The sequence below is a fragment of the Lemur catta genome (genome assembly GCF_020740605.2).
Source record: "Lemur catta isolate mLemCat1 chromosome 10 unlocalized genomic scaffold, mLemCat1.pri SUPER_10_unloc_6, whole genome shotgun sequence".
NCBI lineage: Eukaryota > Metazoa > Chordata > Mammalia > Primates > Lemuridae > Lemur > Lemur catta.
In genome coordinates, this window is record NW_025423737.1 from 469007 (window position 1) to 485960 (window position 16954).

Consider the following 16954-nt stretch of genomic DNA (forward strand, 5'->3'; position numbering starts at 1 on the left):
AATTGTTGCTTTGATGCAGGACTTCTCAGTGCCTTTATGCTGCTGTGCATTGGGAATCTCCAAGGCAGGAAGGGTGATGAACTGCAGTTTCTCCAAACTGACCTTATCCTAAAGCCATTCCTCAGTGGGAGGTCTGGGGGCATTACTACTCTGCTGAACACAGTTAGGGAAATGCTGGTCTAGAATTGTAGAAACCACAGTGCTCTCAGGTCTTTGCACATGGGGCCATACCATGTAATGTCAAGAGGCTTTGGGGAGTCGGGGAGGTAAGGCCCAAGGTCTCCCCTGCAGTTGTGGGGCTCTGCTCACCCTCCTGGGCAGTGTATTCACTGTCGATGATCCTGGCCAAACCGAAGTCAGCGATTTTGCAACACAAGGTCTCAGACACCAGGATGTCGGCCGCCCATAGGTAGCGGTGGATAGAATTCATGTGCTTGATGTACGCCATCCCTTCGGTGATCTGGGCTGACATGTCGATCAGTCTCGGGAGGGACAGTCTGCCACTGTCGTCTGTCTTCAGGAAATCCAGCAGGCACCCTCTGGCCACATACTCGGTGACAATATAGATGGGCTCCTTGGGGACCATGGTGTAGAGCCAGACCAGCCTCTCATGCTACAGAGCCTTCATCAGGTTCGACTCACCCAGGAAGGCTTCCGGAGACATCCTTCCCTCATTCAAGGTCTTGATGGCCACCTTCACATTGTTTCTGTAGTAGCCCATCCAGACTTCACCAAACTGCCCTGATCCGAGTTTCCTGACCAGCCTGAGAGACTGCCGGGGGATCTCCCACTTGTCCTGGGCCCAGGGGTTATGAGGAGCAAGGCTGACGCAGGGCATGATCAGCCTCTGGCACAAACCATCCCCTTTCTTGCAGTAGTGCTGCACCAGGGCCTGGAGCGAGGGAAAGGTGACTTGGAGAGAGATGTAGCAGCCCCATTCCTCCAGGGAGCGGATCTTATAGTGCTTGAATATTTCACCCTGGGCGGTGACATCCTTCACGGACAGGGAGAAGGCACCTTTGCTGGTTTCACTCTCTCTGATGAGAAAGGAGCCGGCCTCTCACACAAAGGCGCACTTCTCATGTCTGGCGCTAGACCAACAAACCCAGGATTGACAGAGGCCCTGCACTTGCCACCCAGAAAAATGTCTCATCTCCAAAGAAGGATTCTTATGGTAACGCTTAAAAAGTGCTCCCGTTCTTGAAACAGTGGTGAAAGGATGGTGAAATAATACGGAAAACAATCCCATTTTCCAAGGCTCCGGTGCCAGCTCGGAGAAATACCAAGTTACCTGGGACTCAGTAGAGTTTTCTCTACCGAAAGGCATCATAGGCTTCAGGATGCAGAGACCAACCTTATCACTATTACAGTGAAAAACGCTATGGAAATGGCACATAATTACCAACATACTGGTGATTTCAAAAGTGTCAGGATGAAATCTGAAGCACGATCCACACTTTTCCCATCTCATCCAAATATGAACTTTCCAACACTGGAGGTAAAAAAATCAAAGGCAGGGATGACAGAAACCCCCAATTACACCCCACCCAGAAATCTCAACTACCAGGCAGGATTCTCATGCTAATACGAGAACCTAGCTCGGGTTGTGAAAACAGTGGTGAAACCACAGTGGAATAATACTTAAAAGAACACTTCCTTTGTAGTCTCTAGGTACAACTATTGGAAATGCCAAGTTTACTGGGCCTCAGCCTGCTTTCGTCTGTGAAAACTCTCGTATGCTTAAGGATGCAAAGACCACCCTTATGACGATTACGGTGAAACGTGCAACGGAAAAATGCCAAATAGTTCTCCAACTAGCGGTTCTTTCAAAAGTTGTGCCAAAAACCTCTTGGAAAGATCGAGTTACTTTGGCGTAGCCTTCGATTGGTCTGGAGAAGGAATCGCCATTCCTAGCTGATGAATCAAATGATTCTGAAAGAAACGGTGAAAAGTGCGGATCCTGTTTCAGTCGTTGGACTGAATCAGGATCCGCACTATTCACCTGTCCCACAAAGGCGCACTTCTCATGTCTGGCGCTAGTCCAACAAACCCAGGACTGACAGAGGCCCTGCACTTGCCACCGCAGAAAAGTATCTCATCTCCAAAGAAGGATTCTTACGCTAACGGTTGAAAAGGGCTCCAGTTCTTGAAACAGTGGTGAAAGGATGGTGAAATAATACTGAAAACAATCCTATCTTCCAAGGCTCCGGTGCCAGCTAAGGGAAATAGCAAGTTACCTGGGCCTCAGCAGAGGTATATCTGGGAAAAGCATCATAGGCTTCAGGATGCACAGACCGACCTCGTGAATATTACGGTGCAAAACGCTATGGAAATGGCAAATAATTACCAACATACTGGTGATTTCAAACAGTCAGGATGAAATCTGAAGCACGATCCACACATTTCCCATCTCACGCAAATACACACTTACCAGCTCTGGAGGTAGACAAATCAAAGACAGTGCTGACAGAAGCCCTGCACTTACACCCCACCCAGAAATCTCAACTACCAAGCAGGAATCTTATGCTAATACGAGAAACCTGCTTGGGTTCTGAAAACAATGGTGAACCCACACAGGAATAATACTTAAAAGAACACATTGTTTGTAGTCTCAAGGAGCAACTATTGGAAATGCCTCGTTTACTGGGCCTCAGCCTGTTTCGTCTGTGAAAACTCTCGTATGCTTAAGGATGCAGAGACAAACCTTATGACAATTATGGTGAAAACTCCTATGGAAAAATACCAAATAGTTCTCCCCCTAGCGGTTTTTCAAAAGTTGTGCCACACACCTCTTGGAAAGATCGAGGTACTTTGGCCTAGCCTTCCATTGTACTGGAGAAGGAATCGCCATTCCTAGATGATGAATCAAATGATTCTGAAAGGAACGGTGAAAAGTGCGGATCCTGTTTCAGTCTTTAGACTGAAACAGGATCCGCACTATTCACCTGTCCCACAAAGGCGCACTTCTCATGTCTGGCGCTAGTCCAACAAACCCAGGACTGACAGAGGCCCTGCACTTGGCACCCCAGAAAATTATCTCATCTCCAAAGAAGGATTCTTCCGGTAACGGTTGAAAAGGGCTCCCGTTCTTGAAACAGTGGTGAAAGGATGGTGAAATAATACTGAAAACAATCCTATCTTCCATGGCTCCGGTGCCAGCTATGGGAAATAGCAAGTTACCTGGGCCTCAGCAGAGGTTTCTCTGCAAAAAGCATCATAGGCTTCAGGATGCAGAGACCGACCTCATGACTATTATGGTGCCAAACTCCATGGAAATGGCAAATAATTACCAACACACTGGTCATTTCAAAGTGTCAGGATGAAATCTGAAGCACGATCCACACTTTTCCCATCTCACGCAACTATGCACTTAAGAAATCTGGAGGTAAACAAATCAAAGGCAGGGCTGACAGAAGCCCTGCACTTACACCCCACCCAGAAATCTCAACTACCAGGCAGGATTCTTATGCTAATGCGAGAACCCTGCTCGGGTTCTTAAAATAATGCTGAAACCACAACGGAATAATACTTAAAAGAACACTTTCTTGGTAGTCTCTAGGACCAACTATTGGAAATGCCAATTTTATTGGGCCTCAGCCTGTTTGGTCTGTGAAAACTCTCGTATGCTTAAGGATGCAGAGACAAACGTTATGACAATTACGGTGAAAAGTGCTTCGGAAAAATACCAAATAGTTCTCCACTTAGCGGTTCTTTGAAAAGTTGGGCCACACACCTCTTGGAAAGATCGAGTTACTTTGGCCTAGCCTTTGATTGGTCTGGAGAAGCAATCGCCATTCCTAGCTGATTAATCAAATGATTCTGAAAGGAACGGTGAACAGTGCGGATCCTGTTTCAGTCTTTATACTGCAACAGGATCCGCACTAATCACCTGTCCCACAAAGGCGCACTTCTCATCTCTGGCACTAGTCCAACAAACCCAGGACTGAACAGAGGCCCTGCACTTGCCACCCCAGAAAAATATCTCATCTCCAAAGAAGGATTCTTCCGCTAACGGTTGAAAAGGGCTCCCCTTCTTGAAACAGTGGAGAAAGGAGGGTGAAATAATACTGAAAACAATCCTATCATCCAAGGCTCCTGTGCCAGCTATGGGAAATAGCAAGTTACCTGGGCCTCAGCAGAGGTTTCTCTGCAAAAAGCATCATAGGCTTCAGGATGCAGAGACTGACCTCATGACTATTACGGTGCCAAACGCCATGGAAATGCAAATAATTACCAACACACTGGTCATTTCACAGTGTCAGGATGAAATCTGAAGCACGATCCACACTTTTCCCATCTCACGCAATTATGCACTTACCAACTCTGGAGGTAAACAAATCAAAGGCAGGGCTGACAGAAGCCCCGAACTTTAACCCCACCCAGAAATCTCAACTACCAGGCAGGATTCTTATGCTAACGCGAGAACCCTGCTCGGGTTCTGAAAATAATTCTGAAACCACAACGTAATAATACTTAAACGAACACATTCTTGGTAGTGTCTAGGATCAACTATTAGAAATGCCAAGATTACTGGGGTCAGCCTGTTTCGTCTGTGAAGACTCTGGTATGCTTAAGGATGCAGAGACCAACCTTATGACAATTACGGTGAAAAGTGCTTCGGAAAAATAACAAATGGTTCTCCACTTAGCGGTTCTTTCAAAAGTTGGGCCACACACCTCTTGAAAAGATCGAGTTACTTTGGCCTAGGCTTCGATAGGTCTGGAGAAGCAATCGCCATTCCTAACTGATGAATCAAATGATTCTGAAAGGAATGGTGAAAAGTGCGGATCCTGTTTCAGTCTTTAGACAGAAACAGGATCCGCACTATTCACCTGTCCCACAAAGGCACAATTCTCATGTCTGGCCCTAGTCCAACAAACCCAGGACTGACAGAGGCCCTGCACTTGCCACCCCAGAAAAATATCTCATCTCTAAAGAAGGATTCTTCCGCTAACGGTTGAAAAGGGCTCCAGTTCTTGAAACAGTGGTGAAAGGATGGTGAAATAATACTGAAAACAATCCTATCTTCCAAGGCTCCTGTGCCAGCTATGGGAAATAGCAAGTTACCTGGGCCTCAGCAGAGGTTTCTCTGCAAAAAGCGTCATAGGCTTCAGGATGCAGACACCGACCTCATGACTATTACGGTGCCAAGCGCCATGGAAATGGCAAATAATTACCAACACACTGGTCATTTCAAAGTGTCAGGATGAAATCTGAAGCACGATCCACACTTTTGCCATCTCACACAAATATGCACTTTCCAACTCTGGAGGTAAACAAATGAAAGGCAGGGCCTACAGAAGCCCCGCGCTTACACCCCACCAGGAAATCTCAACTACGAAGCAGGATTCTTATGCTAATGCGAGAACCCTGCTCGGGTTCTGAAAATAATGCTGAAACCACAATGGAATAATACTTAAAAGAACACTTTCTTGGTAGCCTCTAGGACCAACTATTGGAAATGCCAAGATTACTGGGCCTCAGCCTGTTTCGGCTGAGAAGACTCTGGTATGCTTAAGGATGCAGAGACCAACCTTATGACAATTACGGTGAAAAGTGCTTCGGAAAAATACCAAATAGTTCTCCACTTAGCGGTTCTTTCAAAAGTTGGGCCACACACCTCTTGGAAAGATCGAGTTACTTTGGCCTAGCCTTCGATTGGTCTGGAGAAGCAATCGCCATTCCTAGCTGATGAATCAAATGATTCTGAAAGGAACGGTGAAAAGTGCGGATCCTGTTTCAGTCTTCAGACTGAAACAGGATCCGCACTATTCACCTGTCCCACAAAGGCGCACTTCTCATGTCTGGCACTAGTCCAACAAACCCAGGACTGACAGAGGCCCTGCACTGGCCACCCCGGAAAAATATCTCATCTCCAAAGAAGGATTCTTCCGCTAACGGTTGAAAAGGGCTCTCGTTCTTGAAACAGTGGTGAAAGGATGGTGAAATAATACTGAAAACAATCCTATCATCCAAGGCTCCTGTGCCAGCTATGGGAAATAGCAAGTTACCTGGGCCTCAGCAGAGGTTTCTATGCAAAAAGCATCATAGGCTTCAGGATGCAGAGACTGACCTCATGACTATTACGGTGCCAAACGCCATGGAAATGCAAATAATTACCAACACACTGATCATTTCACAGTGTCAGGATGAAATCTGAAGCACGATGCACACTTTTCCCATCTCACGCAATTATGCACTTACCAACTCTGGAGGTAAACAAATCAAAGGCAGGGCTGACAGAAGCCCTGCACTTACACCCCACCCAGAAATCTCAACTACCAGGCAGGATTCTTATGCTAATGCGGGAACCCTGCTTTGGTTCTGAAAATAATGCTGAAACCACAACGGAATAATACTTAAAAGAACACTTTCTTGGTAGTCTCAAGGACCAACTATTGGAAATGCCAAGATTCCTGGGCCTCAGCCTGTTTCGTCTGTGAAGACTCTCGTATGCTTAAGGATGCAGAGACCAACCTTATGACAATTACGGTGAAAAGTGCTTCGGAAAAATCACAAATACTTGTCCACTTAGCGGTTCTTTCAAAAGTTGGGCCACACACCTCTTGGAAAGATCGAGTTACTTTGGCCTAGCCTTCGATTGGTCTGGAGAAGCAATCGCCATTCCTAACTGATGAATCAAATGATTCTGAAAGGAAAGGTGAAAAGTGCGGATCCTGTTTCAGTCTTTAGACAGAAACAGGATCCACATAATTCACCTGTCCCACAAAGGCGCACTTCTCATGCCTGGCCCTAGTCCAACAAACCCAGGACTGACAGACGCCCTGCACTTGCCACCCCAAAAAAATATCTCATCTCCAAAGAAGGATTCTTCCGCTAACGGCTGAAAAGGGCTCCCGTTCTTGAAACAGTGGTGAAAAAATGGTGAAATAATACTGAAAACAATCCTATCTTCCAAGGCTCCTGTGCCAGCGATGGGAAATAGCAAGTTACCTGGGCCTCAGCAGAGGTGTCTCTGCAAAAAGGATCATTGGCTTCAGGATGCAGAGACCGACCTCATGACTATTACGGTGCCAAACGCCATGGAATTTGAAAATAATTACCAACACACTGGTCATTTCAAAGTGTCAGGATCAAATCTGAAGCACGATCCACACTTTTCCCATCTCACGCAAATATGCACTTTCCAAATCTGGAGGTAAACAAATAAAGGCAGCGCCTACAGAAGCCCCCCACTTACACCCCACCCAGAAATCTCAACTACCAGGCAGGATTCTTATGCTAATGCGAGAACCCTGCTCGGGTTCTGAAAATAATGCTGAAACCACAACGGAATAATACTAAGAAGAACAATTTCTTGGTAGTCTCTAGGACGAACTATTGGAAATGCGAAGATTACTGGGCCTCAGCCTGTTTCGTCTGTGAAGACTCTGGTATGCCTAAGGATGCAGAGACCAACCTTATGACAATTACGGTGAAAAGTGCTACGGAAAAATACCAAATAGTTCTCCACTTAGCGGTTCTTTCAAAAGTTGGGCCACACACCTCTTGGAAACATCGAGTTACTTTGGCCTAGCCTTCGATTGGTCTGGAGAAGCAATCGCCATTCCTAGCTGATGATTCCAATTATTCTGAAAGGAACGGTGAAAAGTGCGGATCCTGTTTCAGTCTTTAGACTGAAACAGGATCCGCACTATTCACCTGTCCCACAAAGTTGCACTTCTCATGTCTGGCGCTAGTCCAACAAACCGAGGACTGACAAAGGCCCTGCATTTGCCACCCCAGAAAAATATCTCATCTCTAAAGAAGTATTCTTCCCCTAACGGTTGAAAAGGGCTCCCGTTCTTGAAACAGTGGTGAAAGGATGGTGAAATAATACTGAAAGCAATCCTATCTTCCAAGGCTCTTGTGCCAGCTATGGGAAATAGCAAGTTTCCTGGGCCTCAGCAGAGGTTTCTCTGGAAAAAGCATCATAGGCTTCAGGATGCAGAGACAGACCTCATGACAATTACGTTGCCAAACGCCATGGAAATGGCAAATAATTACCAACACACTGGTCATTTCAAAGTGCAGGATGAAATCTGAAGCACGATCCACACTTTTCCCATCTCATGCAATTATGCACTTTCCAACTCTGGAGGTGAACAAATCAAAGGCAGGGGTGACAGAAGCCCCCCACTTACACCCCACCCAGAAATCTCAACTACCAGGCAGGATTCTTATGCTAATGCGAGAACCCTGCTCGGGTTCTGAAAATAATGCTGAAACCACAACGGAATAATACTAAGAAGAACACTTTCTTGGTAGTCTCTAGGACGAACTATTGGAAATGCGAAGATTACTGGGCCACAGCCTGTTTCGTCTGTGAAAACTCTGGTATGCCTAAGGATGCAGAGACCAACCTTATGACAATTACGGTGAAAAGTGCTTCGGAAAAATACCAAATAGTTCTCCACTTAGCGGTTCTTTCAAAAGTTGGGCCACACACCTCTTGGAAACATCGAGTTACTTTGGCCTAGCCTTCGATTGGTCTGGAGAAGCAATCGCCATTCCTAGCTGATGATTCAAATTATTCTGAAAGGAACGGTGAAAAGTGCGGATTCTGTTTCAGTCTTTAGACTGAAACAGGATCCGCACTATTCACCTGTCCCACAAAGTTGCACTTCTCATGTCTGGCACTAGTCCAACAAACCGAGGACTGACAAAGGCCCTGCATTTGCCACCCCAGAAAAATATCTCATCTCTAAAGAAGTATTCTTCCCCTAATGGTTGAAAAGGGCTCCCGTTCTTGAAACAGTGGTGAAAGGATGGTGAAATAATACTGAAAGCAATCCTATCTTCCAAGGCTCTTGTGCCAGCTATGGGAAATAGCAAGTTTCCTGGGCCTCAGCAGAGGTTTCTCTGGAAAAAGCATCATTGGCTTCAGGATGCAGAGACAGACCTCATGACAATTACGTTGCCAAACGCCATGGAAATGGCAAATAATTACCAACACACTGGTCATTTCAAAGTGCAGGATGAAATCTGAAGCACGATCCACACTTTTCCCATCTCATGCAATTATGCACTTTCCAACTCTGGAGGTAAACAAATCAAAGGCAGGGGTGACAGAAGCCCCGCACTTACACCCCACCCAGAAATCTCAACTACCAGGCAGGATTCTTATGCTAACGCGAGAACCCTGCTCGGGTTCTGAAAATAATGCTGAAACCACAACGTAATAATACTTAAAAGAACACATTCTTGGTAGTGTCTGGGATCAACTATTAGAAATGCCAAGATTACTGGGGTCAGCCAGTTTCGTCTGTGAAGACTCTGGTATGCTTAAGAATGAAGAGACCAACGTTATGACAATTACGGTGAAAAGTGCTTCGGAAAAATACCAAATAGTTCTCCACTTAGCGTTTCTTTCAAAAGTTGGGCCACACACCTCTTAGAAAGATCGAGTTACTTTGGCCTAGCCTTCGATTGGTCTGGAGATGCAATCGCCATTCCTAGCTGATGAATCAAATGATTCTGAAAGGAACGGTGAAAAGTGCGGATCCTGTTTCAGTCATTAGACAGAAACAGATCCGCACTATTCACCTGTCCCACAAAGGCGCACTTCTCATGTCTGGCGCTAGTCCAACAAACCCAGGACTGACAGAGGCCCTGCACTTGCCACCCCAGAAAAATATCTCATCTCCAAAGAAGGATTCTTCCGCTAATGGTTGAAAAGGGCTCCCGTTCTTGAAACAGTGGTGAAAGGATGGTGAAATATTACTGAAAACAATCCTATCTTCCAAGGATCCTGTGCCAGCTATGGGAAATAGCAAGTTACCTGGGCCTCAGCAGAGGTTTCTCTGCAAAAAGCGTCATAGGCTTCAGAGTGCAGACACCGACCTCATGAGTATTACGGTGCCAAACGCCATGGAAATGGCAAATAATTACCAACACACTGGTCATTTCAAAGTGTCAGGATGAAATCTGAAGCACGATCCACACTTTTCCCATATCACGCAAATATGCACTCTCCAACTCTAGAGGTAAACAAATCAAAGGCAGGGCCTACAGAGGACCCGCGCTTACACTCCACCCAGAAATCTCAACTACCAGGCAGGATTCTTATGCTAATGCGAGAACCCTGCTTGGGTTCTGAAAATAATGGTGAAACCACAATGGAATAATACTTAAAAGAACACTTCATTGCTAGTCTCTAGGACCAACTATTGGAAATGCCAAGATTACTGGGCCTCAGCCTGTTTCGTCTGTGAAGACTCTGGTATGCTTAAGGACGCAGAGACCATCCTTATGACAATTACGGTGAAAATTGCCTGGGAAAAATACCAAATAGTTCTCCAAGTAGCGGTTCTTTCAAAAGTTGGGCCACACACCTCTTGGAAAGATCGAGTTACTTTGGCCTAGCCTTCGATTGGTCTGGGGAAGCAATCGCCATTCCTAGCTGATGAATCAAATTATTCTTAAAGGAACGGTGAAAAGTGCGGACCCTGTTTGAGGCTTTAGACTGAAACAGGATCCGCACTATTCACCTGTACCACAAAGGCGCACTTCTCATGTCTGGCGCTAGTCCAACAAACCCAGGACTGACAGAGGCCCTGCACCTGGCACCCCAGAAAATTATCTCATCTCCAAAGAAGGATTCTTCTGCTAACGGTTGAAAAGGGCTCCCGTTCTTGAAACAGTGGTGAAAGGATGGTGAAATAATACTGAAAACAATCCTATCTTCCATGGCTCCGGTGCCAGCTATGGGAAATAGCAAGTTACCTGGGCCTCAGCAGAGGTTTCTCTGCAAAAAGCATCATAGGCTTCAGGATGCAGAGACCGAACTCATGACTATTACGGTGCCAAACGCCATGGAAATGGCAAATAATTACCAACACACTGGTCATTTCAAAGTGTCAGGATGAAATCTGAAGCACGATCCACACTTTTCCCATCTAACGCAACTATGCACTTAAGAAATCTGGAGGTAAACAAATCAAAGGCAGGACTGACAGAAGCCCCGCACTTACACCCCACCCGGAAATCTCAACTACCAGGCAGGATTCTTATGCTAATGCGAGAACCCTGCTCGGGTTCTGAAAATAATGCTGAAAGCACAACGGAATAATACTTAAAAGAACACTTTCTTGGTAGTCTCTAGGACCAACTATTGGAAATGCCAATTTTATTGGGCCTCAGCCTGTTTGGTCTGTGAAAACTCTCGTATGCTTAAGGATGCAGAGACCAACGTTATGACAATTACCGTGAGAAGGGCTTCGGAAAAATACCAAATAGTTCTCCACTTAGCGGTTCTTGGAAAAGTTGGGCCACACACCTCTCGGAAAGATCGAGTTACTTTGGCCTAGCCTTCGATTGGTCTGGAGAAGCAATCGCCATTCCTAGCTGATTAATCAAATGATTCTGAAAGGAACGGTGAAAAGTGCGGATCCTGTTTCAGTCTTTAGACTGAAACAGGATCCGCACTAATCACCAGTCCCACAAAGGCGCACTTCTCATCTCTGGGGCTAGTCCAACAAACCCAGGACTGACAGAGGCCCTGCACTTGCCACCCCAGAAAAATATCTCATCTCCAAAGAAGGATTCTTCCGCTAACGGTTGAAAAGGGCTCCCGTTCTTGAAACAGTGGTGAAAGGATGGTGAAATAATACTGAAAACAATCCTATCTTCCAAGGCTCCTGTGCCAGCTATGGGAAATAGCAAGTTACCTGGGCCTCAGCAGAGGTTTCTCTGCAAAAAGCATCATAGGCTTCAGGATGCAGAGACCGACCTCATGACTATTACGGTGCCAAGCGCCATGGAAATGGCAAATAATTACCAACACACTGGTCATTTCAAAGTGTCAGGATGAAATCTGAAGCACGATGCACTCTTTTCCCATCTCACGCAATTATGCACTTACCAACTCTGGAGGTAAACAAATCAAAGCAGGGCTGACAGAAGCCCCGCACTTACACCCCACCCAGTAATCTCAACTACTAGGCAGGATTTTTATGCTAATGCGAGAACCCTGCTCGGGTTCTGAAAATAATGCTGAAACCACAACGGAATAATACTTAAAAGAACACTTTCTTGGTAGTCTCTAGGACCAACTATTGGAAATGCCAAGATTACTGGGCCTCAGCCTGTTTCGACTGTGAAGACTCTCATATGCCTAAGGATGCAGAGACCAACCTTATGACAATTACGGTGAAAAGTGCTTCGGAAAAATAACAAATAGTTCTCCACTTAGCGGTTCTTTCCCAAGTTGCGCCACACACCTCTTGGAAATATCGAGTTACTTTGGCCTAGCCTTCGATTGGTCAGGAGAAGCAATCGCCATTCCTAGCTGATGAATCAAATGATTCTGAAAGGAACGGTGAAAAGTGCGGATCCTATTTCAGTCTTTAGACTGAAACAGGATCCACACTATTCACCTGTCCCACAAAGGCGCACTTCTCATGTCTGGCGCTAGTCCAACAAACCCAGGACTGACAGAGGCCCTGCACTTGCCACCCCAGAAGAATATCTCATCTCCAAAGAAGGATTCTTACGCTAACGGTTGAAAAGGGCTCCCGTCCTTGAAACAGTGGAGAAATGATGGTGAAATAATACTGAAAACAATCCTGTCTTCCAAGGCTCTTGTGCCAGCTATGGGAAATAGCAAGTTTCCTGGGCCTCAGCAGAGGTTTCTCTGGAAAAAGCATCATAGGCTTCAGGATGCAGAGACAGACCTCATGACCATTACGTTGCCAAACGCCATGGAAATGGCAAATAATTACCAACACACTGGTCGTTTCAAAGTGCAGGATGAAATCTGAAGCACGATCCACACTTTTTCCATCTCATGCAATTATGCACTTTCCAACTCTGGAGGTAAACAAATCAAAGGCAGGGGTGACAGAAGCCCTGCACTTACACCCCACCCAGAAATCTCAACTACCAGGCAGGATTCTTATGCTAACGCGAGAACCCTGCTCCGGTACTGAAAATAATGCTGAAACCACAACGTAATAATACTTCAAAGAACACATTCTTGGTAGTGTCTAGGATCAACTATTAGAAATGCCAAGATTACGGGGGAAAGCCTGTTTCGTCTGTGAAGACTCTGGTATGCTTAAGAATGCAGAGACCAACCTTATGACAATTACGGTGAAAAGTGCTTCGGAAAAATAACAAATAGTTCTCCACTTAGCGGTTCTTTGAAAAGTTGGGCCACACACCTCTTGGAAAGATCGAGTTACTTTCGCCTAGCCTTCGATTGGTCAAGAGAAGCAATCGCCATTCCTAGCTGATGATTTAAATTATTCTGAAAGGAACGGTGAATAGTGCGGATCCTTTTTCAGTCTTTAGAATGAAACAGGATCCGCACTATTCACCTGTCCCACAAAGGTGCACTTCTCATGTCTGGCGCTAGTCCAACAAACCCAGGACTGACAGAGGCCCTGCACTTGCCACCCCAGAAAAATATCTCATCTCCAAAGAAGGATTCTTCCGCTAATGGCTGAAAAGTGCTCCCGTTCTTGAAACAGTGGTGAAAAAAATGGTGAAATAATACTGAAAACAATCCTATCTTCCAAGGCGCCTGTGCCAGCTATGGGAAATAGCAAGTTACCTGGGCCTCAGCAGAGGTTTCTCTGCAAAAAGCTTCATAGGCTTCAGGATGCAGAGACCGACCTCATGACTATTGCGGTGCCAAACGCCATGGAAATGGCAAATAATTACCAACACACTGGTCATTTCAAAGTGTCAGGATGAAATCTGAAGCACGATCCACACTTTTCCCATCTCACGCAATTATGCACTTACCAACTCTAGAGGTAAACAAATCAAAGGCAGGACTGACAGAAGCCCCGCACTTACACCCCACTCAGAAATCGCAACCACCAGGCAGGATTTTTATGCTAATGCGAGAACCCTGCTAGGGTTCTGAAAATAATGCTGAAACCACAACGGAATAATACTTAAAAGAACACTTTCTTGGTAGTCTCTAGGACCAACTATTGGAAAAGCCAAGATGACTGGGCCTCAGCCTGTTTCGTCTGTGAAGACTCTCGTATGCTTAAGGATGCAGAGACCAACCTTATGACAATTACGGTGAAAAGTGCTTCGGAAAAATAACAAATAGTTCTCCACTTAGCGGTTCTTTCAAAAGTTGGGCCACACACCTCTTGGAAAGATCGAGTTACTTTGGCCTAGCATTCGATTGGTCTGGAGAAGCAATCGCCATTCCTAGCTGATGATTCAAATGATTCTGAAAGGAACGGTGAAAAGTGCGGATCCTGTTTCAGTCTTTAGACTGAAACAGGATCCGCACTATTCACCTGTCCCACAAAGTTGCACTTCTCATGTCTGGCGCTAGTCCAACAAACCCAGGACAGACAGAGGCCCTGCACTTGCCACCCCAGAAAAATATCTCATCTCCAAAGAAGGATTCTTCCGCTAATGGCTGAAAAGTGCTCCCGTTCTTGAAACAGTGGTGAAAAAAATGGTGAAATAATACTGAAAACAATCCTATCTTCCAAGGCTCCTGTGCCAGCTATGGGAAATAGCAAGTTACCTGGGCCTCAGCAGAGGTTTCTCTGCAAAAAGCATCATAGGCTTCAGGATGCAGAGACCGAACTCATGACTATTACGGTGCCAAACGCCATGGAAATGGCAAATAATTACCAACACACTGGTCATTTCAAAGTGTCAGGAAGAAATCTGAAGCACGATCCACACTTTTCCCATCTCACGCAAATATGCACTTTCCAATTCTGGAGGTAAACAAATCAAAGGCAGGGCCTACAGAAGCCCCCCACTTACACCCCACCCAGAAATCTCAACTACTAGGCAGGATTCTTATGCTAATGCGAGAACCCTGCTCGGGTTCTGAAAATAATGCTGAAACCACAACGGAATAATACTAAGAAGAACACTTTCTTCATAGTCTCTAGGACCAACTCTTGGAAATGCGAAGATTACTGGGCCTCAGCCTGTTTCGTCTGTGAAGACTCTGGTATGCCTAAGGATGCAGAGACCAACCTTATGACAATTACGGTGAAAAGTGCTTTGGAAAAATACCAAATAGTTCTCCACTTAGCGGTTCTTTCAAAAGTTGGGCCACACACCTCTTGGAAAGATCGAGTTACTTTGGCCTAGCCTTCGATTGGTCTGGAGAAGCAATCGCCATTCCTAGCTGATGAATCAAATGATTCTGAAAGGAACGGTGAAAAGTGCGGATCCTGTTTCAGTCTTTAGACAGAAACAGGATCCACACTATTCACCTGTCCCACAAAGTTGTACTTCTCATGTCTGGCGCTAGTCCAACAAACCGAGGACTGACAAAGGCCCTGCATTTGCCACCCCAGAAAAATATCTCATCTCTAAAGAAGTATTCTTCCCCTAACGGTTGAAAAGGGCTCCCGTTCTTGAAACAGTGGTGAAAGGATGGTGAAATAATACTGAAAGCAATCCTATCTTCCAAGGCTCCTGTGCCAGCTATGGGAAATAGCAAGTTACCTGGGCCTCAGCAGAGGTTTCTCTGCAAAAAGCATCATAGGCTTCAGGATGCAGAGACCGACCTCATGAATGTTACGGTGTAAAACGCTATGGAAATGGCCAATAAGTACCAACATACTGGTGATCTCAAAAGGGTCAGGATGAAATCTGAAGCACGATCCACACTTTTCCCATCTCACGCAAATATGCACTTTCCAACTCTGGAGGAAAACAAATCAAAGGCAGGGCTGACAGAAGCCCCGTACTTACACCCCACCCAGAAATCTGAACTACCAGGCAGGATTCTTATGCTAATGCGAGAACCCTGCTCGGGTTCTGAAAATAATGCTGAAACCACAACGGAATAATACTTAAAAGAACACTTTCTTCGTAGTCTCTAGGACCAACTATTGGAAATGCCAACATTACTGGGCCTCAGACTGTTTCGTCTGTGAAGACTCTCGTATGCTTAAGGATGCAGAGACCAACCTTATGACAATTACGGTGAGAAGTGCTTTGGAAAAATACCAAATAGTTCTCCACTTAGAGGTTCTTTCACAAGTTGGGCCACACACCTCTTGGAAAGATCGAGTTACTTTGGCCTAGCCTTCGATGGCTCTGGAGAAGCAATCGCCATTCCTAGCTGATGAATCAAATGATTCTGAAAGGAACGGTTAAAAGTGCGGATCCTGTTTCAGTCTTTAGACTGAAACAGGATCCGCACTATTCAACTGTCCCACAAAGTTGCACTTCTCATGTCTGGCGCTAGTCCAACAAACCCAGGTCTGACAGAGGCCCTGCATTTGCCACCCCAGAAAAATATCTCATCTCTAAAGAAGTAATCTTCCCCTAACGGTTGAAAAGGGGTCCCGTTCTTGAAACAGTGGTGAAAGGATGGTGAAATAATACTGAAAGCAATCCTATCTTCCAAGGCTCATGTGCCATCTCGGGGAAATAGCAAGTTACCTGGGCCTCAGCAGAGGTTTCTCTGCGAAAAGCATCCTAGGCTTCAGGATGCAGAGACCGACCTCATGACTGTTACGGTGCAAAACGCTATGGAAATGGCCAATAATTACCAACATACTGGTGATCTCAAAAGGGTCAGGATGAAATCTGAAGCACGATCCACACTTTTCCCATCTCACGCAAATATGCACTTACCAACTCTGCAGGTAAGCAAACCAAAGCCAGGGCTGACAGAAGCCCCGCACTTACACCCCACCCAGAAATCTCAACTACCAGGCAGGATTCTGACGCTAATGCGAGAAACCTGCTCGGGTTCTGAACATCATGGCGAAACCACAGTGGAATAATAGCGAAAAGAACACTTTCTTTGCAGTCTCTAGCACCAACTATTGGAAATGCCAAGTTTACTGGGCCTCGGCCTGCTTTCCTCTGTGAAAACTCCCCTGTGCTTAAGGATGCAGAGACCAACCTTAGGACAGTTACGGGGAAAAGTGCTACGGAAAAATACCAAATAGTTCTCCACCTAGCGGTTCTTTCCAAAGTTGCGCCACACACCTCTCGGAAA

The 16954-nt window shown here is 45.7% G+C and overlaps 1 pseudogene; it reads right to left on the reverse strand.

The window, feature by feature from the left end:
• Window positions 1–205: 205 nt before the first annotated feature.
• Window positions 206–1057, reverse strand: LOC123629154 (annotated as a pseudogene).
• Window positions 1058–16954: the final 15897 nt, after the last annotated feature.